This window comes from Tribolium castaneum, chromosome 7, assembly GCF_031307605.1.
Source record: "Tribolium castaneum strain GA2 chromosome 7, icTriCast1.1, whole genome shotgun sequence".
In the NCBI taxonomy this organism is placed as follows: domain Eukaryota; kingdom Metazoa; phylum Arthropoda; class Insecta; order Coleoptera; family Tenebrionidae; genus Tribolium; species Tribolium castaneum.
The window spans coordinates 17,540,876-17,566,239 of NC_087400.1; the positions used below are offsets into that span (position 1 = coordinate 17,540,876).

Consider the following 25,364-nt stretch of genomic DNA (forward strand, 5'->3'; position numbering starts at 1 on the left):
ATAATTATTAACCTAGAAAACCTTAGCTAGGATATCATGTGTCTACATATTTAGGTCAAAAACATATCAACTATTTTAATCAATGCATGCAAAATGTTATTTATTGTTTTGCGACTTTAAACTCGCCCATACTTACTTGGTGATTATCTAAATTCAAAAAATTATAAATAGAAATTATTTTAGAAAGGCAAAAATAAAATTTCAGTTCACAAAACTGTTTTACAAAAATAATTAAAAAATGTGCCCTATACCTAGTATACAGGGTGGGTCTGCTAAGAGTATATGTCATTATATATCAAAGGCTAATACATAGGTAGTCGTGCCGAATTCAGCGTTTCCTATTTTTTTCAAAATTTTTCTTCCTTTCCTTATAATTATTAAAAGTAATTAATTATAAATATTAAGATGTATCAATAAAATTAAAAATACAAAAATACAAATTAATTAAAAATTGTGATCCAGTTCAGGTTTTACCAGAAGATACTTAGCAAATAATAGTAATTTATTACTGACCAAAATATTGAGTACACCTATTGAAGCGGAAGTTAATGTATGCGTCACTTTTCATTCACTGGTATAAAATGAAGGTCAAAACACTTTAGCTTTTATCAGGAACAAAATCAAAGATCGATGTTTAAGCTTATTTTCCTTGTCATAATATAAGTACTACCTACACTATATTTTCAGGTTAATAAGTCTTAAGAAATTTTTCTATTTTCTGTCTGGCTGACCAATTAGGTTGTACAAAACCACAGGCACCAAGAAGGCTTATTATTTTTTAAATAACGATTTAAAAGTGTAGCATCGAGTAATTTAGCTAACAGGAAACTGGCTGGACAAAAGTAAAAACGACATTAACTTTTCAGCTGACCCAGTATGTGGAAGAAAGTCATAGTAGCATCAAAACTAAATCGTCTTGAGACCAATTTTGATGTTACCTACATAATACTTTCTCTCGGAATGCGTAAGAATTATTCAAACTTTATTATAACCACCGTTCTTGTTAATTATGTTAATCGATTAACAAATCATGATTAGATTATTAACATCTTGTGGCCCGGTTTAATTGTATGTTAATTAAACTAATTACGTTGGAAGAGTTGTAGAGTGAGACGAATTATTTTAGTCTAGTCTAGGCTCGTTTTTATTTTACAAATAAAATAAACATTTAATAGCCATTTATTGAGAGCAGAAAATGTAAGCAAAAAGTTAATTGGTTTGAGCAAAGCAGATTTAATCAAGACAACATTTTTGTGTAGATATACTAGTGTTAATATTTTGAGAAGATGCTTACCTATAAAGGTATGTGCTCTACTTCTACTTCATGGAGACAATATTTAATACTGACTGATATTTGTAAAGGGTGTCATAATAATCCGTTGAGTTCTGGTTAATGAAAATATTTTCAAGATGGCAGCACTATTACCTATTAACTTTCTTATTTTAAATGGAAAGCTATGTTTTTCACTAAGTTTTTGTATTAGTTGAGTTATTTTAAGGGAGTTTTCATCAGCTTTCTCTATACCTAAGTTTAACCGTTTTTTGGGATATTTAAGATTTTTTGAAAATATTTGGATTTGCACCTGTCACCTAAAAAATCGGTAACTCGCTTAGTTTTAAAAAATCATATTTGGAAAATTAAAAAAGAAGGCCTATATCTGTTCTTCAGTGTGTCCAAAACTGAAAATGAAGTTCACAGACTCAAAAATTTTAAGGTTAAGTTTGGACAATTTCTAGTACCCATAACTTAATTTTTTCAAAAGGGATGTCCTAATTTTTTTTTTCACTAGATGGAGGAGAATTTTGTTCTGCATCGATCTGTATTAGTATTCCCTATACCTATCGGTGATAATTTTCAAGTTATGTTGGTTTTTTTGTCGTAGGAAATTTTTTACCAACCACAGCTATTTTTGCATAGTTTGTCATAAAAATATCCCTGATTAAACTTAAACGATAAAATCTGTTCAAAATTGTATTATCGATCCCCTAAAAACAAAATAAGTTCATTGAATATTGGTTTAAAAAACTTTAATTTCTCACAATTTTTCATTCGTTTCTATGGCAAAGATGAGAATAGATCTATGGCTAAAGATTTTCTCAATCCTAACAAAACGTTAATGCAGCTTGAAAACTATTAAACATAAATATAGGAAATATTAATCCAGATAGATGCAGAATTAAATTCTCTACCATTTAGTGAAATAAAACTTTTGGCATTTCATTTGAAAAAAAATTAGATATAGGTGCTTAAAGTTCTGCAAACTTGATTTTAAAAATTTGAAGTTTATTATTCTTTTCTAGAAATTTGAAAACATCAAAGGAAAGATCTAGGCCTTCTTTTTAAAATGAGCTGAAAAATATTTCCAAATTCTTAAAAATGGCAGAGGTATCGATTTTTGAACTGGAAGGTGCAAATCCAAAAAAAAAATAAATTAAAAACAATAAATATTTCGTAAACGGCATATTTTAGGTATAGGGGAAGCTTATAAAAACTTAAAACCTTAAAATAACTCTAGTAATTCAAAAACGCATTAAAAATATAGCTTTCCATTTGAAATAAGGAAGTTAGTAGCGATATCCGGGATAACCGAAAGTGCTGCCATAATGAAAATCTTTTCATTGAGTAGGATCTAAAAGATTATGGTCGTACACAAATTTTTAGATGACTATCTTTATTAGAACTCCCAATACTTCAATGTGGGGTTTAGATGGAATAGCCTGTAAACAGTCAGTGTTTTACTAAATTAAGAAACGTTTGATAAGTGATATAAACGTCGAAGAATGTTAATTACCCTAAAAAGTATTGCTTCTTGCTTCGCAACGCTTCTTTTCGTATAAGGCCAAATATAATACCTACAATGTAGTTCTTGTGATTGTCGTTAAAGACCATTAATGTGTGTAATAATAATAAGGTTACAGTTTGTCTTCATATTGTCAAGCAGAAATGCGATAAATTTGTCTTTGCAGTTTTAGTGTTAAATTTAATGAACATGGTCATTTCTCTTTGTTGAAATGTAGGTACTAAATGTTTATATACTTGAACAAGAAAATAATAGAGTTAATAACGTGATAACTAGAGATCGGATTTTTAGTAAGATAAAAATCTTATTTAAGTGTCAAAAAGGTTGTACAAAAACAGAAATTAGGTTTTAAAATCTGTTAATTTAGGATACATTTTTTTATTATTATTCTTACTTTAGGAAAAAATAAATAGTGTATTAAAGTATAAGTGGATATTGAGGTCTTCAAAAAACACGAGCGATTTTTGCTCGATTCTGCTTAGTTTTTGAAATATTTACATTTTTCTAACAAAAAACATGCTCTTTTTAAAAGTTTATTACTCAAAAACTGAGATTCCTAGAAAAGTGGGACTTTTTCTTTTATTAAAATTTAGGTCAATCATTAGTTTTAAAAGCTACATCCAAAAATGCAAAAAATATAGGGTGTCCCAATTAAAAAAACATAAGTTTGTATTGTATCGCATTTTAGAAATACCCTGCATATTTGAAAATAATTTTAGATGATACAGGGGTTAGTGTCTACGACTGAGGTTTTATTACTTTTCTAACATTTAAAGATGAATAATGGACTTTACCGGCTCGTTGTGCCACCCTGTATTTTCAGAAGATTTTTGTTTTTAGAATTTTGTGTATAGTTTGTCACTAACTATTTTTCTAAAACTCCTGGAATACATTTATCAAAAATTTACACTTTATTCATAAGTTTAATTGCTTCAACATGTGACAGGTCTACTGTTTCTAATTTTGTTATGCTATTTACCAAAATTTCAGAGTGAGAAAGTAAAATGGCTTGAGTAAAATAATGCTTTGCATTCGCAAAGCCTTGTGAAATGTGAATCTTCAGAGGAATAGAAACACTAATTTATAAATTGAAACATGACATTTTGAATAAAAACCGAATACACTAAGAGATTGAAGAGCTAAAAAAAACAGGTATACAAAAAAAATTTTAAAACTGTAAGACTGTAAATGACTGAAAAAGTTTAATGGAACACCCAATTTTTTGTTTTTGCTTCTACAGAAGATAAATTGTGTAAATATAAACATAACTCGTAAATTTCAAATGTCCCAACTAATAACTAAAAAGATAAAAAGAATTCTTATCTAACTTGGTATATTTTTGAGTTTCGTGAAAAAATCTTACGAAACAATGAAGTTTTTTTGCTGAAAAACTTGCGAAATATTTGAGTTTGAATACGAAATAATTGCGAGAATCAATCTTTATCAAAAACAAATGGATCCACAATTTATCCACGCTCTTTAAACTCAAGTGTAACAGAAAACTTGATTTTTTTTAGGAAGCAGCGATATTTCAATTGTCTTGTAATTTTTTGAGCACCAGATAAACAAGTAGGACGTGACTTTTATATTTTTATTGGTCAATTTTTTTAATCCTGGGACAAATGAGACACCAGTGAACCGGTTTTAGGGCAGCTCTTTCTCAAAGAAAGGGATTTTGCCTCAAATGCAAATAAAATGGTCATTTGTTTTTTAAATAATTGTTTTTTTTTGACGAAAACCCTTTTTTAATGAATTACACAAAAACTAAGAATCCTAGATAATTAGGACTTTAAATTCACACAACTAATTAAAATCACCACTGCCGGCTTAGAAAAATTATTGAGTACATTTATAATAATTAAAATAAATAGATTTTTATAAGCAAAATTGACAACTGTCGAACACTACAATTTTTGACACTCTTACATAATTTTTTTATTCCAAAATCAAAGCTGAAACAAAAATTTTATAGAATCTAAAAATTGTTTAAAATTAAAAAATAATTTAATATAGAATTAGGGTATGCATGTTTTCAAAAACTAAACTAACAAACTTTAACGCTGAGAAACTAAAAACGTAACAGAAAAAACTATAGAACTGGAAAAAAGAAACACGAATAAATTGAAACATTAAATTCTGAATAAAAATGCAATACACTAAGCTAAAAAAAAATAAAAACTGGATCGAAAAAACTAAAAAGCAGTACGAATAAAATTTTGTAGATCTAAGTGACTGAAAGAGTTATAATTAAAAAACTATAAAATTAGAAAGAAAGAACATTAATAGATAATAAAATCACGAAAAACTGAGGAAATGAATAATAATATGAAACTAAAGCTGAAATACTGGAAGCCTCAAAAGCAAAAAATCTGTATGTAAAATAAAATAACCGTGAAATTTGATGTAATGAATTTAAGTTAAATATTAAAAAAAATTGAAAAAACACAATTGTAGGATGTTTAAAACTCATTTTAGAAATTTAGGAAAAATAAAAAGATTGTCAAATATTTCCATTTTGAACAAAACAAATTTATTTCGAGTTTTAAGAAAAGCCCTTAAAAATTGTGTTAAAATTTCCTAAAATCTGGTCTCTAGTTAAAATTAAAAAAGAGGTGGAACAAATAATTACTCTAAAGTAATAATGAAGTAACAATGAATACCAGAAAATTTCGCTTTGTTGTATAAACTTAACTGAAAACGTATTCATTAATTTTATTAGCTTAACATAAATAAAAGAAGGAAGTAATTGTTAAAAAAAATGACACACACACACTTTTAAAAGAAATAACGTTTAATTAAAAATATTAAATAATAATAATTAGTAGGTAACATAAATACGTATACACAATAAATAACATAACACAAATTAAGTTTCAACAAATAAATAATTATCTAAACTTTAGCATTTGCATATTTGGCATAATAACTGGCCCCAGCTGGGTTATACTGAACACCTTGTCCAGAATAACTGTTATAATAACTCGCTTTGGTCTCGTCATTCCTGTTTCCAGTCACGTCACTCCTGTCCCATACTTCGTGATGATGGTAAGGAGGCAGAGGACTGATGTAAGAAACCGGAACCGCAGCAGCTCTTCTCGTATCTTGCAAACGTGCAAGAACGCTACTGAGTCCGACTACAAGAAGCATAAATCCGATGAAACCGTTGTTAACAGCGGCTAACGCTACAAGGATAAGTAACGTGAATGCAATTCCTAACTTGAAGAATATAGCGGGTAAAATGATCATGAACCGTTTGGCGGCGTGATGGACAAGCGTACGACCTAGAAATAAGCGAAAAAATTTAATAAGTATTGTTGAAAGAAATTTGCCTGGTGAATATGAGCGAGGAAAATGAAAGTCATTAGTTTTAGTGAAAATGAACGTGATAAATGACAAAGCACAATTGAAATGATATAATTCAAGTTTGGATATAGTTTTGCCAATTTACTTGTATCGCTGAAGAACAAAAATTTACAATTTTGTTTCTTACAATCTGGTCAATTTTTTGTTAGTTCAATTAATAACCACAATATATCACATTTTTTTTAAATGAGCTCTACAAGAAAACAAGAAAAACAAAAAGTGGCAGAATAAAAAAAAAGAAAGAAGAAAACAACAGAAAACGAAGACAGGAAGAAAATGAAGAGAGGCAATAAAAAAAGAATGTAGGAAATTTTTAGATTATTTTGAAAAGGTAGTAACTTCCCATAAAGTTGCTAGAGGCATTGAGAGCAAGAATTACTTTACGTTTGTTTTTTATTTTTCTCCCTAAGAATTCAGAGAAAATTGAAGTTCACATAAAACTATAAAATTGGGAAATTTTTTGCTTTGAGGTAAAAATTTTATTCAAAAAAGATTTCTAAAACAAAACATAATTAGTTTCTTTGATTGTTATCCCTAAATTATAACTTAATTAAAAAAATACGTGTTGCGCTTTAAATATTTTTTTTAATTTTTACTTAAAGTTTTTGGTGTGTCCGGTGTGTTCCGTTTGTAATCTTTACTCAGATAATAATTAATAACCAATTACACTAAACATCCAGTTCACCTGTTTAAATGAGATAGGTATAAATTATTTAGATTATGTTCGTGAAATGAATTTTTGTACCGTTATTTGAAAGTAACAACACATCTCAGAACAACCAGAATTTTTAATGACATTCTTTTTATAAAAACATCATTGTAAAAATATTTAATTTTTTAATATTTTGAAAGAATTAAAAATTCTGAAGTTTGTAGGTTTGATTAATTTATCTCATGTTATTTATTGAAGATAATCAGGATTCAGATTTTTTCTCTCTTAAATTGTTGGCGCTACAATTAATAATAATTAGTAAACTTATAAAATAAAATACAGTGAAAAATGTGCTACCTACTGACATAAATTTTTAAAATTCTATACAATTATTCAAACAAAATTTAAAATGTTAAATTTATATCTTTAATTACTAATACAATTTAAATAAATTTGTAGAAATAATTAAATAACATTTAAATGATTGAGCCTGAAAACGGTGCTAATTAATTCGATTCTACAAAAACATAAAACAAGCAGTGACAGTCAGCTTTTCGCACCTTTTACAAATAAGCATATATTTGAGCTTCAGCACGTATAAATTGGCTTTCTAAAATTGTTTTAAACAGTTAAATTTTATCACAAAGTATTATTATTGATTATTGATAATTAATGTGCAGTTCTATTACATGTGCTCACATACACAGGCTGTTCCGTCTAAAACCCACATTAGAAGGATTGGAGTTCGAATAATGATAGTCATCTGAAAATTTGTGTATAACCGTAATTTTAAATATATTTTCAAGATGGTAGCACATTCGGTTATATCGGAAGTTGCTAGCAACTTCTTTATTTTAAATGGAAAGCTATATTTTTTAAACCGTTTTTTAATTACTAGAGTTATTTTAAGGTAGTTTTCATTAACTTCCCCTGTACCTAAATTTAGCCGTTTACGAAATAATTATGGTTTTTAATTATTTTTTTGGATATGCACTTTTCAGTTCAAAGATCGATAAGTACGCCATTTTTTAAAATATATGTAAATACTTTTCAGTTCATTTGAAAGAGTAAACCAAGGTCTTTTCATTGGTGTTTTCAAATTTCTAAAAAAAATAACAAACCCTAAATTTTTTACAGTTACGTTTGCACAACTTTAAGCACCAATAACTCATTTTTTTCAAATGAAATGCCAAAAGTGTTATTTCACTGAATGGTAGAGTATTTAATTCTGCATCGATCTGTAGTTAGTAACATTTCCTATACTTATGTTTTCAAGTTACAAAAACTTTTTGTTGGGATTGAGAAATTCATTAGCCATCGGACTACTCTCATGGAAACAAATGAAAAAATGTGAGAAATTAAAGTTTTTAAACCCCTATACAGTGAATTTATTTTGTTTTTAGGGGATGGATAACACACTCTTGTACAGAGTTTATCGTTTAAGTTTATCAGGGATATTTTTATGACAAACTATGCAAAAATAGCTGTGGTTGGTAAGAAATTCAAAATATTTCAAAAACGGTTGAACTTAGGTTTAGGGAAAGCTGATAAAAACTCTCTTAAAATAACTCAACTAATCCAAAAACGCAGTGAAAAACATAGGTTTCTATTTAAAATAAGAAAGTTAGTAGCAAGTTCCGGTATGACCGGAAGTGCTGCCATCTTGAGAACATTTTCATTGAGCAGAACTCAACGTATTATGACCGAGTACTAACTTTCAGATAAATATCTTTATTAGATCTTTCAATACTTCTAATGTCGGGGTTAGACGGAACAGCCTGTAGATAAATAAATATTTGCACAATGGGCAAGAATGGCAAGAAAACAGGCGTGAAAATTATGAAACCTATTAATTACAACTTGTGTGATTTATGTTTCTTGTTGGTCATTTAAATACAAACACACTACTTGAATTATTTTATCTTGATAAATTGAATTACAACAAGATTTATTCAACACTATCTCATAATTATTACATGTTGTGTTGTGAAGTTACATGAAAGTAATTATTTGAAATTTATCTAAAAGAACAAACTTCGCGTAATATAAATTCTAAGAGTTTCACTTTATGGAAGCTGAAATTAAAATGAAATTTTATGGTAAAACCGTTGCGTGTGTCATCGATACTGAGTTGAAAGAAAGTTAAAAAAATGTAACCTTTGACTTGTGCGTAGGTTAAGTGAAAAACTTCATTTTTACGTCTGCGACCTCTTTACAAAATACAATTTACAACAATTATTTCCTATCAATTTACTTTCTTTTCCAAGTTAAATATTTAAATACCTTGTTCTACCAACTGTCTTCCAATAACTTCATATTCCGTCGCATTATTTAAACTTTTCTCGTCCAAATTCGCACTGCAAGAATTAACGAAACAAAATATAACAACCACAAAACCAAAAAGTAACTTTACATTCATTTTGTGTGCTACAGTCTACTGTCAACAAATACTTGAAAAATAATGATTCCTTTTGATCGTATAGTCTATATGTATCCGTAATGAATTCAAAAATTACAATTACAGTCACGTTGGCCTAGCAGTAAATTCATGTTAGACGGAGGTACCAAAATGTAAAGACAATTGAAAAATTCCGATTTGTTATAGTTTGGAGATCGTGAACTGCGAATAAATGAAATGTGGGTTTTTTATTTGGGGACACAATTCCATTGTTGGTAATTTTTTGGATAATAAATTTTTTACTTTTAAGAAAAGAGGCTAACTATGTCAAATGTAAAAACGTAAAGTTCTCACGTAGGTAATTACTGTTACCATTAATAGATGAAATTGGTAGATTGAATGACATGACATACATTTTTATGATGGAAACTACAACATTTTTTCACAGATAATGTTGAGTTAATTAAGCGTTTATAAAAAATAAAATTAAGAGAATTGCAAGAGTGTTTACTAATACGCAAAAATTTAGTTAGGCGGGTCCTTACTTATTTACTTAATCACTTTAATTAGAAGAAATTTTTTAAAACTCAACAATTTTTGATTTGAACTTGTGTTGATTATAACTGTCTATATAACTGGACTAAGTTAAGTATTACTTATAATTATATTTGCTATGAGAGAACGATTTTTCTGTTCGTTAGGTTATTTAATCGATAATTTTAACGTCTGTGCGTTAATAATTACTTATAACACCTAGATGGTTGTTGAAATGGTTTATGAATAACAAAGCATGTGTAATTCATGATTTTATTATTTTACAGTCCAGTTATTTGTTTTGATAAAACTTCATTAAACATTTAGTTTTTCATGACTCCGTTTATAAAATTTTTGATTTTGAATTGCTAATTTGTACAATATTTCCTTGCCATCAATAAAATTTAAATTTCACAATTTTTTTTTGTGTTTTTACGATTCTATTTAGATTTATTATTATTTATTTAACTATTTTTTTATTTTATTTATTAGTCTGGAGCTACAAATTTATTTTGTTAACTTTTCAGTTTCCATTATCATTATAGTTTAATAATTTTATATTTGACATTATGTAATCGTTTGCTAACAAAACGATGAATAATAATTTCACACTTTAGCAGTATTTTGAGTAAAAAAATTAAAACCATAAAAAATCCCAAGTTGAAGATGTGACAACACTGGGAATTATTTCCTAGGAAAAATCATTTATTTTTATTGCTGATCAAATTCTATTGCGATCCCGAGTGTTACTCAACGCATATTATTTATTTACAATTCGATATTTATCACTAACTTTATAACGATAGTATATTATTATACGAGTTTTACAAGACGTTCTATTGTGGCACGAATGGTTTGGAGCACGACAAATGAGTGCCACAATTAAGTCTTATAAAACGAGTGCAATTACCATTTTTTCTACATTCTATTTTTGTTGTTTGTTTTTGTTTAGTTTAACTTATCAAAATCTGTTAAAACTATTTATTCTTAATTTTGATAATTATTGGGGTTTTATCAATAAACGACTTGACGCTGTTGACAGATCACGCAACAAATTACAGTGATGACTGATGACACTCAGCTCAGCAATGCCAATACAACTCCTAAAAATTTACTAAAAAGAGTTGCACGAAAGAAACTACTTTCAGTTTTACAATGAACAATTTGTGAAACCAAAGTAAAAAAAAATTTTTTACTATTTTTACCTTTATGCAGGCTAACCCAGGGGTGTGTAATCGGTCCATAACTTTTTTGCTATTTAAAATATTGCCATTCCGTTTTAATTATACGCTAGATCGTCTTAAAGTTCACAAACTAACAATATTTTTATTATACACAGGGTTGTGAATCAAAGTTATAATTTTTTAAATCACCCTATATACAGCGTGTTCAAAAACTGGCGCACCAACTCAATGGTGTGTAGTAGAGAACTATATGTAAATATAAACGTAAAAATAGTAAAAAAATTCTTTGTATTAAAGTTAATAATAAAATAATAAATAAACGGATAATAATAAATAACGGATTTTATATAAATAATATGTGGCAACGTTGTCTAACAGTCGCGATCGCAATAGAATTTAATCAACAATAAAAATAAATTATTTTTGAAAGGGTTTCCTAGGAAATAATTCCCAGTGTTGGCACATCTACACATTGTGATTTTTTTGAGAAATTTTAATTTTTTTAAATTAAACAAACTTTTAAAGTCAAAGTTTACGTCCTAAAATTCTTTTGCCCTAACAAGTTGTTTCATTTTTACAGTGCAGCCTTTGACATAGTTTTTTTAAATGGCACCGCCTGTATATTTGTACATATTTAAATGTGCAATTTCTTTCGGCTTTATAAATTAGTATTTAATTCAGTAATTTTATTACTGAGTATTCTTCAGAATCCCATTTTACATCTTTTTCACCTCTTAATTTTTTTCAAAAGTTGATAGTTTCGGAGATAACTCGGTTTTTCTGAAGCATTTAATTTTGCAAAATATATAGGTTGTTCCATTTAAAAAAATACAACTTTGGTTCACCACCCTGTATTCAACACCCTCTGTACAATTAAAATATTTTTAGTTTGTGGATTTTAAGGCGACCTATCGGATAATGAAAACGGCATGGCAATATTTCAAGTAACAAAAAAGTTATGGACGAATTACGCACCACCCCTGGGTCGCCCTGTACATATGTTGTATTAATATCATCTTCATTTCGATTATTTGTTTAAAATAATTGTCAAAAATTTTTGTTTAAGTTTAGAGTTATTTCAGAAAAAAGAAATATGTGTAAACAAACTGCTATCGCAGTCAACTGGTTTTCAATCAGACTTCTCATAAAAAAGTTTAGCAGTTACATAATATCCGTTGATCTTTATTTAAAAATTCTAACTATTAATTAAATTAAAAAAATAAAAAGCTAACAAAGTTGCAAATTTCAATCGTTCTGTACCAAATATTATAACGAAAACTATGACACCTAACAGTTAAACTATTAATAAATTTCAAATGATGTCCATATAAATAATCTAATGATATCCTACTTATTAACGATAATGTTAATAGAATAAAAAGTGATCTTAATTAACACAAACTCAAACTTTTTTTAAAATAATTGGCAAAAATGTGCAATTTAAACAAAACTACAAGCATCTCGTTACGACGCCCATAAATTACGATCAGAAAAATAAAAACATGAAATTATAATTATTATAACATCGGGATCTGACATACTCTGATATAATCTAAGTCACCTACTTCTTAATTAGGCTCGTTTCTAACCACTTTTTCCGATGGTTTTTGTCAAACCTTGGGCTGTTTATTGATCTACTTATTCATAAATAATCCGCGTGTACGTAATTACATCAAACGAAAAACGGAACTCAAGACACAAAATCAAACCTTTCGAAAGTAAATTTTACTTTTCACGACCCGATCACAATTTCAGTCTAAATTACCCATCAGTTGTTACTTCCTAGAGCATAATTTTATGAATGAGTGATCATGGAGGAGCCGAAACGGTCCGCAAAGTCTCTCTTTCTTTCCTATAAAATCTGGGCCATCAGTTCTCGCCAAACAAGACCGAGGCATTTCCTCATGTGAGCGCCAACAGAATGCATGTCTGGTTTCTAGTCACATGTTTAATATTCTTGTGTTGTTTTCATTGTTTCGAGTGCAACGACGACAAAATGGACAAAAATTATGTGCACAAAGTTAGGATGAAAAACGCAAGTGAAGTGATTAGAGACATTTGGAAGTTTGAAATCGTCGAAGGGTTGGAAATGCAGCTTTCGAAGGAGGGTAATCGTAGTCTTGCCCTTCGTTTACACACCAAAGACAGCACCGAAATGCAGAGAAAAATGAAAATGTCCATGAACAATATGTTGCCCTATATGATAATTCCGGGTTTCTTGATGGCGGGGCTTCTGCCCTGGATTTTGCCCGGAATCAAAATGGTCGTGATGGCTGTTACGATGGTCAACCAAATGGCGTTCAATATGGCCCTGTTTGGCTTAATCAGGAGTTATATTTTTGACACGGAAAAGGAGGAACACATCGTTTACATTAATCACGGTTATAGAAAGAAAACTGGTCACACAAATCAAAACAGGTGACCAGAAATTGTGAATTAGAGAATTTGTACAGTATGTAAAATAGCTAATTTATTTATTTATTGTTAGTATTATTGTATTGTGTCTGTAATATGAGATTATAATAAAGTGTGTCAATGTATAATAATACTTGTGTACCTGAATAAAATCGTTGTATATTATTTGTTGACTGAAGCGTGTTTCTTTCATCTGAAGTATGGAAAAAAGTTGTGAGAAATTAGTCTGCAATGTTGGTCACGTTTTAGCTTTAAAACAAACAGGTGAAAGGTTACGAGTGTAAGTAACTGTAAAAATACCTACGAGACTGGTAATAAAAAATCAAACGTTTACGTTTTGTACTTTTTTTAAAATTTAGTCAATTCAGAATTAACTAATTAACTTGCGTCATTGTTAAATGTAAAAATAATACCTAAGTTAATTTATTGTGATTGGTGACTTTTTTTTAAAATTTTTAGTTTTGTCAGGGAAAAGAGAAATATTAAATAGATCATTACAAAAAAAAAACAATTTGTGTCTTATGGTGAAGAAAACATTTAACAAACTCCTTCGCAAATTCGACAATAATATGATATCTGATTGAATTTGGTCACGTGAATAGTTAATCAAGGATCTAATTGCGTTTTAAAATAATAACCCTTCTACCGGGTGCTCAAAAATCGGCGTTATTGATAAATAGTTATTGATAAATAACGAATTTTAAATAAATGATATGTGGCAACGTTGCCTAACAGTCGCGATCGCAATAAAATTTGATCAACAATAAAAATAAATTATTTTTGAAACGGTTTCCTAGGAAATAGTTCCCAGCGTTGCCACATCTACACATTGTGATTTTTTGGATGAATTTTAATTTTTTTAATTAAAAAAACTGCTGAGATCTGATAGTAAATTTAAGAATAATTATTCATCGTTTTGTTAGGGAACAATTACTTAGTGCGAAACATAAAAACATTAAAAAATAATAAAAATTGAGGAAGTTAGCAAAATAAGTTTGTTGTTCCAGATTTTTTAAAATATAACATTAGGAATTTTTTCAAGATTTTTCCCGTGATCTACACTTCCTTCTCAACAACGTACCACTGAGTTGGTGCGCCAGTTTTTAAGCACCCTGTATAAACCGACTCTAAGGACCGGTTTAGAGAACAAAATTGCAATAAAATTTTAATTCGATATCAATGTCAATGCTGGTCAATGCATGTTAGTAAGTGTCAACTATGGGCCAGTTTATATTTGTTAAAATTTAATTCGTTGTTAAAAGTTAACAACGCGCATAAACCAATCAAATTGCACCAATTTGGGTTCGTGAACAGTTAGTCACTCGAATTAAATTAATGACGCTTCTATAAATTAATATCGAATTAGTTTAATTTTAATTTCGCATTCCGTAAACCGATTCTAAATATTTTACTTGTATCTAAAATTTTAATCAGTCCCTGCCAAAAATTTCATCTATTTCAATAAAATAAGTTATCGAGTTGTTATATAGGCTACCAACATTACATCAACGCATTATCTGAAACCGGCTCCTAAAAGTTGCTTTCATATGTCGGATAATTATTGGGTTGTAATAAAACGATCAGTAATAAATTCGATTTTGATCATTAAAAAATAATAAATGATCAGTATTTAATTAATTTTTGCACAGTAAAAATAATAAATGATCAGTATTTAATTCATTTTTGCACAGTAAAAAAATCGTATATGCACAGTATCTAGATGCAGTTTGCACAGTTTAAATAACAAACGCTCGGTAGCTAGCTTGCAGGCTGAAGCTTCGCCCCTCGAGCCTCGAACAATTAAACTCGAAAATGTAAAACTTGAAATGTGGAATTCTACACTCTCCAGTTTTGAGATGCTATTATTTACTGTGATTTATTATTTTTACAATGCAATTATTATTTTTACTGTGCAAATACTTCATGGATAAAGTAGATGCTACTTTTTGAAGTAAATACTTTACTTCAGGGAACAAAAGACTACAATTCAAAGTAGGTACTTTCTGTTAGTAGCAGATATTTCTCCATAGCAGTACCTACTTCGAACAAAGACTGAGATTGATTCTTTAAGCTAGACTGTGATTCAAACAATTACCCCTTATAAAATAAAACAAAACCGAAAAGATAAAGTCCTTTATGTGTAATTAATAATAAGAGGAATAAATAGTACCAATAGTTAATCGACCAGTCCAAGCGCGCCGAATTCCGTGCGGAGTACGCCGTCAATATTAAGCTGGTCTATTGCTATGACGTGTTATCGTAGTTTGTTGGTCATCTATCAGATGCACCGGGCAAATAATAATAATATGAATTTAAAATAAATCAAAAAGTCATCCCAAAAAATATTTTCAATTAGTGCTCTTATGCATGTTTAAAGCGTGACACCGTGGACGCCTTAAACCGAATAAAAATCGCAAATTCATTTCATAGTCCCAAGTGTGCAGCGTTGTTTGTCTATTGTCTATTGTTTATGATTACAGTAGATAAAAGTATTTGACACAAATTCATTTACACCACCTATTGTTTCTACTTAAAGTTCTTTCTTATTAATTCATCCTTCCAGACTGAAGGTACAATCTTTTCCCGTCCAATAGTGAACCTGAACTTATTGAAAGTAATACATGTGTACATGCTAAACAGGTATCTCCACCCCCAAATAAATCGCGGAAACGGAAAGCGCAGGATACAAGAGAAACATATGCAAATTATTTAGAAAGAAAATTAAAACTAAAAAGAATAATTATGATGCAAAATTAAAAATTGCAGAAATACAGCTATAGCTGAAAAGCAGTACCAAGTAAATTTCGAGGGAAGAAGGTATTTTTCTCCCTTATTTCACATTCTTAGCTTAGTTGAGTGACGCTTTATACACACTATTTCCATATAAATACTTATGATATACTATTGTTTAGTTATACAGTGTCCAAACTTCAAAAGCTAGTAGCTCGCTTATGGCTAGTCCTACAACAAAAATGTAAGGACCACTTTGGAGGAAATTTTATCAACTTTAATTTTGGTAAGAAGTAGTAAAAATTAGTAGGGATGACCGTTTCCGAGACATAAGCAAAAAAACAAAAAAGACAGTTTTAACCCCCTCCCCCTCCTCCAGCTCGCCATCCACCTTCGGGGACTTTTGATATATGTCGAACCAAGAGAGCTTTTAAAAAAATTCCAACTCTCTAGGAACTTTTTCCACCGATCACTTTATTTTTGTCTAATTTGACTGTATTGTATTAATTAATAAATAATTATTTTTATCATCATGGTTATTTCTTTAAGTTATGTTTACTAATGAAAGGCGCCAAGAATACACATCCAGATCGACTCTTTAAAGATGTAAATTCTTACCATTACATTGCGCACAAAACTTTCAACGTCGATGTGCAAATCTTGTTGCAATAAGTCCATCTCGAATCATACATCCTTGTATAAGCTCTGGATTCACGTGCTCACGTGCTCCAACACTGGGGAAAGTTATATCAAATATTCCATCATTATGGTCGACATCACCTTCCTCTTCATTGTAGTTAGGAATATTGTGCTCATTGCAAATATTATATAACAACACACAGGCATTCACAATTTGACCTAATTTTTGTGGATATAATGTAGCACTCGATGTTTCCACAAACATTTAAACCTAATTTTCACACGGCCATTCACAAATTCAGTTATGCTTCGCACCCTCTTAAATAACGAATTGTGATTATATCCAGGTGTATTTGGCTGCTGATGCTCTTCCAAAGGTGTCATCAACCAAAAACGTAAGAGATATTCAAAATCGCCAAGAAGATATCCCCGTCCAGCGGCATAAATTGTTCTCATCACGTGAATTATTCCATATAAAAGCATCGTGTGTACCACCAGGATATGAGGCATTTACATTTAAAATTTTGAAATTTGCGTCTGCAATCAACTGAACATTTAATAAGTGATATCCTTTACGATTAATATAAATTTGTGCTGGTCGCTCTTCATCATTACCAGTGAGACAGATTATGGCAACATGAGTGCAAATCAATAATTCCTACAATTCCATTGAAATTGTGTAGTTGGGAGAATAACCAGCATTGGCGAGTTGATTTCAGATTGTGTGGCTTTAGAAAACAGTATATTACGGTCGTCCCCAGCCACTGAAAGTTTAAAATGCATCAGAGCCTAAAAAATCTCCCACAATGTCGTTACTGTCCTCAACGACATTTCCATATGAATTGTCCCATGTTAAAAAAAAACGTTCGAGAAACGGAAAAGGGGCCGTGACCGTCCAAGCTTCGACGATCGAGAACGGCCCTTTTTATCGTTAAGACTAAACATAGAAGCCACCATGACTGACACCTATACTGGAAGAGGGGTTAGCAATAAAGCTCCCAGTGGCGCCCGGTAAAATTATTTTGATCAACAAACACCAAAATTATTTTTTTTCCACACGTTGCTTCTCAGTCAGAAATGGAAAAACTTCTTAGGATATGTATAAAAATTAGTAACAGACCACTGCTAGCTTTGGTTGATACCGGAACATCCGAAAATTACATCCGACACAACGTTACAGATGTACCGTATCAGAAATTAAATCATCCTATCAAACTCAAAGTTGCGGTTGGTTCAAACCGTTCAACCATCATGACTACACAAACCGTTATTTTATCGGTGGGTGATTATTTAGGAACACAGCAAATAATCATTGGTGGAGAGCTTTTTAAGAAAAATATGGCAGTTATCGATTACTTTCGTGGCGCCTTTCACTTTGGTTCTTCAACTCGACATACAGTGTTCTGGCGATCGGGAAAATGAACAGTAAAATAAAGGCCTTAAAACCGAAACTAAGTCAGCTTCTCTGTGAATTCGCTCCAATATTTAATGAAGATCCAACTCTGACCACCACCTCAACCACGAAACACCATATCCGATTGAAAGACAGCACTGTTTTTCGAATTAGCTCGTATCGTTACTCGGATGAGAAAACGAAAATCATTTAAGAACAATTGGAACAAATGTTGTCAGATGGAATTATTGAACCATTTACCAGTGAGTACGCGTCTCCGATCGTCATAGTCAAAAAAAAATGACAAACCACGATTTTATGTCGATTATAGAAAATTGAACGCCGCCACCATAGATGAGGCAGCTCCACTCCGGTGGAGATTAAGAGATCTTGGTCAGGCACGAGTGTTCTCCTCAATTGACTTTAAGTCCGTATATTGTCAGGTTCCTATGGCTGACGAGTCAAAGCCTGAATTTTCGACACAAGACGGGACCTTGTATCAATTTAAGGTGATGCCGTTCGGCCTCAAAAACGCTCCTGCAACATTTCAACGCTTGATGACTCAAGAGGTTCTGGCTGGTTATCTCCGGAAGTTTGTGTTGGTATACCTTGATGATGTAATTATCTACTCCGCAAATTATTAAAAACACATGATGACCCATTTTCGTTTGGTTTTCGAGCGGCTTCGAGCGAATGTTTTACGATGTGCCCCTAAAAGTGTCAACTTGGGTGTGAAAAAATGGAGTGCCTTGGTCACATTGTATCTGCACATGGAAATCGTCCACAATAACGCCATGTGATACGGATTCAAGAAACAACTTCTCCAAAGAACAAAAATGGGTTTCGATCATTTTTGGGGTTGTGCAATTGGATTTTTGGGGTTGTGCAATTGGGTACGAGAGTACATTCCGAACTTTGCTATTAGAGCTGCGTTTCTTACAGACCTTTTAGCCTATTCCAAGCGTTGGCACTGGGAAGAGATTGACGAAAATGCTTTCAGTGATTTGAAGAAGTTACTCTCTAAACCGGAGCCACTTCATAGGCCCGACCCCAAACTTCCTTTCATTCTACAAACAGACGCTAGTGGAATTGGATTGGTGGCAGTTCTGTTTAAGAAAAAAATAACAGTACGCAGATATAGTATAATTTTTTAAATTTTGGCCGAATGTCGTATAAATGTATCAGATAATACTTTCTCATCTGCTACTAGTTTTGTCTTTCATATTTACAATGCGAATGAGTGAAACAAAATACAAACCGTCAAGCGTAGCGGAAAATGGGAGGATCTACCAGTCGTTCCCAAACTATGGGATGCCACTTCGTTATTTGTTATATTTATTGTATTAAATAAATTAATGTCTTTCGTTTATTTGCCTGGTCAACTCTATAAACAAAATATTTACTATTATCAGCAAACATATACATGTTATTTATGAATTTCAATTTAAAAGTGGTTTTTAAATCCCAAAGACTTTTAAATGTAAACAATTTGTAAACAGAATTGTGTCTTATTCTCTTAAAAGATTATGTTACGTTCCATCTGTAATTACTTGATTTACTGCTATAACAACTTTTAACACATTATAATGGTATTAATACCACGAAAGATAAAAATAAGATTAGTTTCTTAGACACAAGTGATTGATTGTAGATAAGACAACTTTGCAAAGTTGGTTTTAAGGATTTAAGGGTCATTTTACCCCTATCCCACTCTCACAAAGTCAGTTGTTTCTACGTCTGGTAATAGATAGTAAATGTCAGTTACTTCGAAAAAATGTATGATAAACAGTGTCGTGAATTAATAAAAAATGTTGTTAAGTTTTTGTTAACTGAAAAAGGGTATAATAGGGTCCGCAAGGGCTCGCTTTAATCCTCGTGAGCAGCGTTACCATATAAATGAACAAGAGTGCCTAGCCATCGTATGGGGTACTTGACGTTATTGTCTATACTTGGAGGACAAATTGTTTACCTTAAGAACCGACAATCGTGCTCTCGCCTGGCTGCAGACTATGAGTGACCAACGCTCGAAGCTAACTAGATGGGCATTGCAGCTGCAGTCACTAAATTTCAAGATTGAACATTGTCCCAGCAAAAATAATAAATTGCCAGATTTTCTTTCGCGACGTCCTGATGAGAATAGAAAACTGGACCACCATGATTATGAAGACAATGAGAGATTATTGCCTCCAGAACATTCAAATTACATCGACAATGATTACGTACCTGCACTAGCTGTGGCGTGTCCTGCTAACATAGAAACACTAGCTGAAGATGCTCGACAGGGTCAGCAGAGCGACCCCTTTTCCCAACAAACAATAAGACGACTTCAACATTTTGCAGAAAATTCATCACAAAAAGAACTGCACAACTATTTCACTGATGATCAACATCTATATTTCTCTCGCAAATTGTATGTGCTACCTGAAATACGTTCCCGAGTTCTGTTTGAATTACACGACTCATCGCTTTCGGCACATTCAGGAATAGATGAAACCGAGTGAATTATCCCCAAAAGGTATCATTGGTCATCGTTGACAAATGAAATTAAAAAGCATGTAAAAACGTGCCAAATTTGTGCACAATGCAAGCGTAAACCACATTGTCCCGACGCCACACAACATTCTCGTGAGTCCCAATTGCTTTTCGAAACATTCGCATGTGACATTATGGGACCATACCCCAAAGCCCTAGAGGAAATAAATATATCTTGGTTGTGTCTGATTTGTTTTCTCGATGGGTTGAGGCTTCCCCAATGTCGCAAGTGACTACTATAAAATTTATGGACATAATTGAAGATCAAATTTTTATGCGCTTTGGATACCCGAAGGCATTATTACATTATTACAGACATTATTACAGACAATGGGACTAAGTTCAGGAGTAGAACTGGACAACAGCGTCTTATACCCCTTAGGAAAATCCCACAGAACGACGACATCAGGACCTTAAGAAAAACCTTCGAATCCAGGTCGTACAACGAGAGGACAACAACTAGGATCAACTTCTAAATACGGTCCTATTTCATAATCGCTACTACTTCTTTTGGGAAAAGGCCCTTACACAGTGCAACAAAGAGTTGGTGCGTCTCATATCTAGTGGATAAAGATAGTTGGAAAACGAAAGAAATGTCATGCAAACCGATTACGGCCTGCGCCACAAATAGACGTTCAGTGATTTAGTGTATTGCAAATCACATACATTTTTTATATAAATATTTTTATTGATGAACAAGCCTTCGAGAGAGGGGCGTCTGTTACCGGTCGAATTCAGGAGGCTCGTTCAACAAGATTCGAGTAGCTTATTTTGTTAATGAATTTGTGAAAATTGATTTTTTTTGAAAAGAGAAAAAGTCATTTATTTTAGAATTCTCTTTTTATTCCCTTTCTCTTCGTCTTCCCGGTAACAGTATCAAGTAAAGCTCAACAAGAGAGGAAGAAAGAAATACAGAAAAAGTTTCATAAAGTTGAAAAAGGGATTGAGGATGAAGCAGTGAAAAGTCATATTGAGGGAAAATTATCGACTTCCAAGACTGATGAAGTAACTGTAGTCAAACTCCAGTCAAAAGGCAACTGGGATGCGTTTAAAGTCGGTGTTAATTTTAAATACATGGAAAATGTGTACAAAGAGGATTTTTGGCCTTGCGGTGTTATCGTGAGGCGCTTCGAATTCCAAGGAGACCTTTTTTAGACAACAACAAGAAGAGTGTAGCAGCACAAGAGCAACAACAGGAGGTGACAAATCCAGAAAATCAAGAGTTATAAAAGATGTGAACATTAAGGGATTCGGGACCAGACCGTTTAGTATATATTATCAGAATGTCAACAGCATTAGGAACAAGTTGAAAAACTTTTACTGTTCGGTCTTAAATGAAGATTATCATTGCTTGGCTCTAACTGAGACCTGGCTGTCTTCTGAAATTAGTAACAATGAGATACTGGATCAACGATACATTATCTACAGAAATGATCGCAATGCCCATAACAGTGCGAAGGAGAAAGGTAGTGGAGTCCCAACTGCAGTCGATCGAAGTGTGGGTAAAAATTGTGGTGTGAAAAAATTGATTGTTGGTTGTGTATACGTTCCCCCTGGGTCAAATTCGTTAAGGTATTCATCCCACATCCACTCCCTTAACTGGGTTTGTGGTGCTTACTCTGATAGTGAAATAATTGTGATGGGTGATTTCAACCTACCCAGTATTCGATGGGAAAGTGCGACGACACTACAGGATACGTGCCACTCAACGTCACCTTAGAATCAGAATTATTCGTGTGTGATGGCTACTCAGCTCAATCATTTCATCAATTTAATTATTTTAAAAATGAATACGGTAACATCCTTGACCTTGTATTTTCCAACTTCATTGACGTCGACATTACTCCTTGTATTCGGAAGTAAAGTTACCGTTGGGGGCGCCACTGAGCTAGGTCGAAAACAGTAACCATAAATGGCGGGAAAATGTTTATTCGGATATATTGAGAGTTGTACGAATTTTGAGGCTTCACAATTATTACATTGCCTATGCGGAATAACTATTATATCTTTGGTGGAAGAAACGAATGTTGACAAATTAGAGATGATGAGGAAAACACGAAGAACGAATGACTGTTTGGTTCACTTTCTTTATTGGAAAATTATTACAAAGACATTGAAAAGCCTACCTTTTGGCATAATTTACGTTTAAGTGTATTAGCAGTTGTTAATTTAATTGTAGTTTTGTTGATTTATCGAAGTATTTTATAATCTTATCAGTGGAAAAATTCTAACCTAAAATTCACAAACTTCACTAATTTATTGGTTTCTTGAGCCCAACTTTATGTTCGCTGTGATCCATTACTTATAGTCTTTAATTAGACAACTGTTTGATAACACTTTGTAATGAAAATTCAAATCTTTTTCACTTTTAATCCACTTTCAAATTCCAACAATACACACTTCATACCACGAAAAACCGCAGAACCAAAGTGAACGCTAGTACCACCACTTACTTTTAAAGTGATTCTCTCTAATGTAAGCAATTAACACTATACACGCAAAATTGTTAAACAATTCATTAGATGTCAATTAAATGTGGAATTACGAAAATTTCGTTACTGTTTTCGACATAGTTCAAAAGTCATCACCAGAGGGCGTCTAGTTAGTTTTATTTCCTTATTTCCGAATTGAACTTTCTAAACTTGATATTTGTCATCCGGCTTTATCACTCAATTTTTATATTACTCAGTCAAATAATCGTCATGATAGTACTGAATTTTTTTATGATTTTAAGTCATCGGACTACAATCTGTTAGAGAATTATCTATCCAGTATTAATTGGGTTAATCTACTAAGTAATCTGAATGTCAATGAGGCCGTTAATGTACATACTCCTATATTTTTTAAATGACCTTCAAAACATGGTCGTTTTCTGGAATGTATACCCTTTGGGTATACTTACACCAAATTTTCCAACTCACATAATTCTTTTAAATAAATTTTATCTTCATCTATTTTTGACATAGTTATATGATTATGCTAATCCTATTCATTAACAAATAGTTTTCACATCAATTTTACGCTTTTTGAGTTACCTTGAAAATCAGGTTGTTTGCCTTTAAAAGATAGATTTTCCAGACGCCCTTATACAGGGCGTCAAGAAAATTGATATCAAAACAGTATTTATTAATGAACCGGGTTTGTATTCATTAATTATGAGATCTAAATTACCACAAGTTATCGAGTTTCAAAAATGGGTTTACTGGTTAGCTTTAAAAACGGGGGTGTTTCCATTATTTTCTCTGCTTTCCAGTTTACCCCTTGAAAATCGGGGTGTTTTCCTTAAAAACTAGCAGTGTGCATAGGGACCCTTATAGTGGGTTATGACCAACTAAACAATGGAAAAAATTAACCCAAATTTGGGTGGGTTTAAAAGGTAATGAGAAATCCTCAATATTTATTAATGAATCAAAATTATATTCTTTAATTCTTTATTCAAAACTACCGAACGCCAAGCAATTTAAAACATGAGTTACAAAAAAGCTTCTTCCGTCGATAAGAAAATATACCTTAAAAACAGGGAAAACTGTTTAAAAAAAAAACAAAGTATTCTGAAGTCTTCTTCATTCTGAAGCCTTCTAACTATGATGTTTTCTCGATTTTTTCTGCTTTTCTGTTTACCCCTTGAAAATCTGGGTGTCTTACCTTAAAAAGTGCTGTGTGCTGAAGGGGCCCATATAAATAAAAAATTGATATAATATGTAAAATGAGCCGTAGAATTCAATGGAACAAACCGCATTGCTCTACGACTTTTAGTTTTTTTATTATGAATTTTTTAATGTAAAACTTTAAACGTTTCTGTAGCCCGAACCGTTGCCCGGAGCGACTCCAGGTTTACACGAAAAAATAGCTAATTTTAAGCGCTATCAGACGCTTTTTTGTTTGTTGCTCAAGTCTTACAGTTTTCGAGAAAAACGCTAAAAAAGGTTGCCATTTTCACATTTTTTCAATTTTTAACCACCGATTATGGCGAAACTATTAGAGTTATCGAAAATTGGAACAATCGAGGAGAACCGGAATAAAAAGCTCCACAAAATGGCATAGGTTTCAAGGCGATATCTCGCAAGATAGGCTTTAATTGATTTTGAGACACTTTTAAAATTGACCATTTTGAAGGGGGGGGTGTTATTTTTTTTTATGTTTTCTTATTTTCTCGATTACAGCAAAACTATTCGAAAAAGTTTATCGTTGCCTATGCAAAATGACCCGAGGAATCAATTGGCGTCGAGAAAAATGCCAAATTCTCAATAGTTTTTAAGTTATGATTTTTTTCAAATTTTACCAATTTTTGCTTTTATTTGCAATTTTCTCGAAAACTGTTTGTCGGAGAACAAAAGTCTTTTTTAAAAAAATAGGTTATTAAAAGAGCTTTCCAACGATAGGGTTATTCATAGGGTTATCTCTAACAGTTCCGGAGTTATTGCTCGGTAAATGTTCCGGGTACCCGAAATCAACCAAAAATTTAAAAGTAGTCTCAACTAAATTTTCATCATTGACTATCAATTTTTTCAGAAAATATCGGCAAAAATAGAGAAATTTTACAAGTTGTCTCAACTAAATTTTCATCATTGACTATCAATTTTTTGGAGTTATTTTCTTATAATTGAGTGTTTCTAATGAAAAATGACCGGCGAAATCCAAATCTGCAAGAATCAGATCGCTACGACTAACCGTTCAGAACATATCGGCTAAATAGAGAAAACTTTACAAGTTGTCTCAACTA

At 31.5% G+C, this 25,364-nt stretch overlaps 1 non-coding gene across 2 annotated transcripts in view; it reads right to left on the reverse strand.

Annotated features, from left to right (window-relative positions):
* Positions 1-5,574: 5,574 nt before the first annotated feature.
* Positions 5,575-25,364, reverse strand: part of LOC103315183 (hypothetical protein) — a 69,126-nt gene continuing 49,336 nt past the window's right edge. Inside the window, exons 1-2 of one of the 2 annotated variants that reach the window (XR_010335007.1) lie at positions 9,100-9,873; positions 5,575-6,082 (exon numbers count right to left, since the gene is read on the reverse strand). This is a non-coding gene — a transcript (hypothetical protein). Of the gene's footprint in view, positions 6,083-9,099; positions 9,874-25,364 lie in introns of those variants that run through there. The other variant, XR_010335008.1, reaches the window with a different exon arrangement.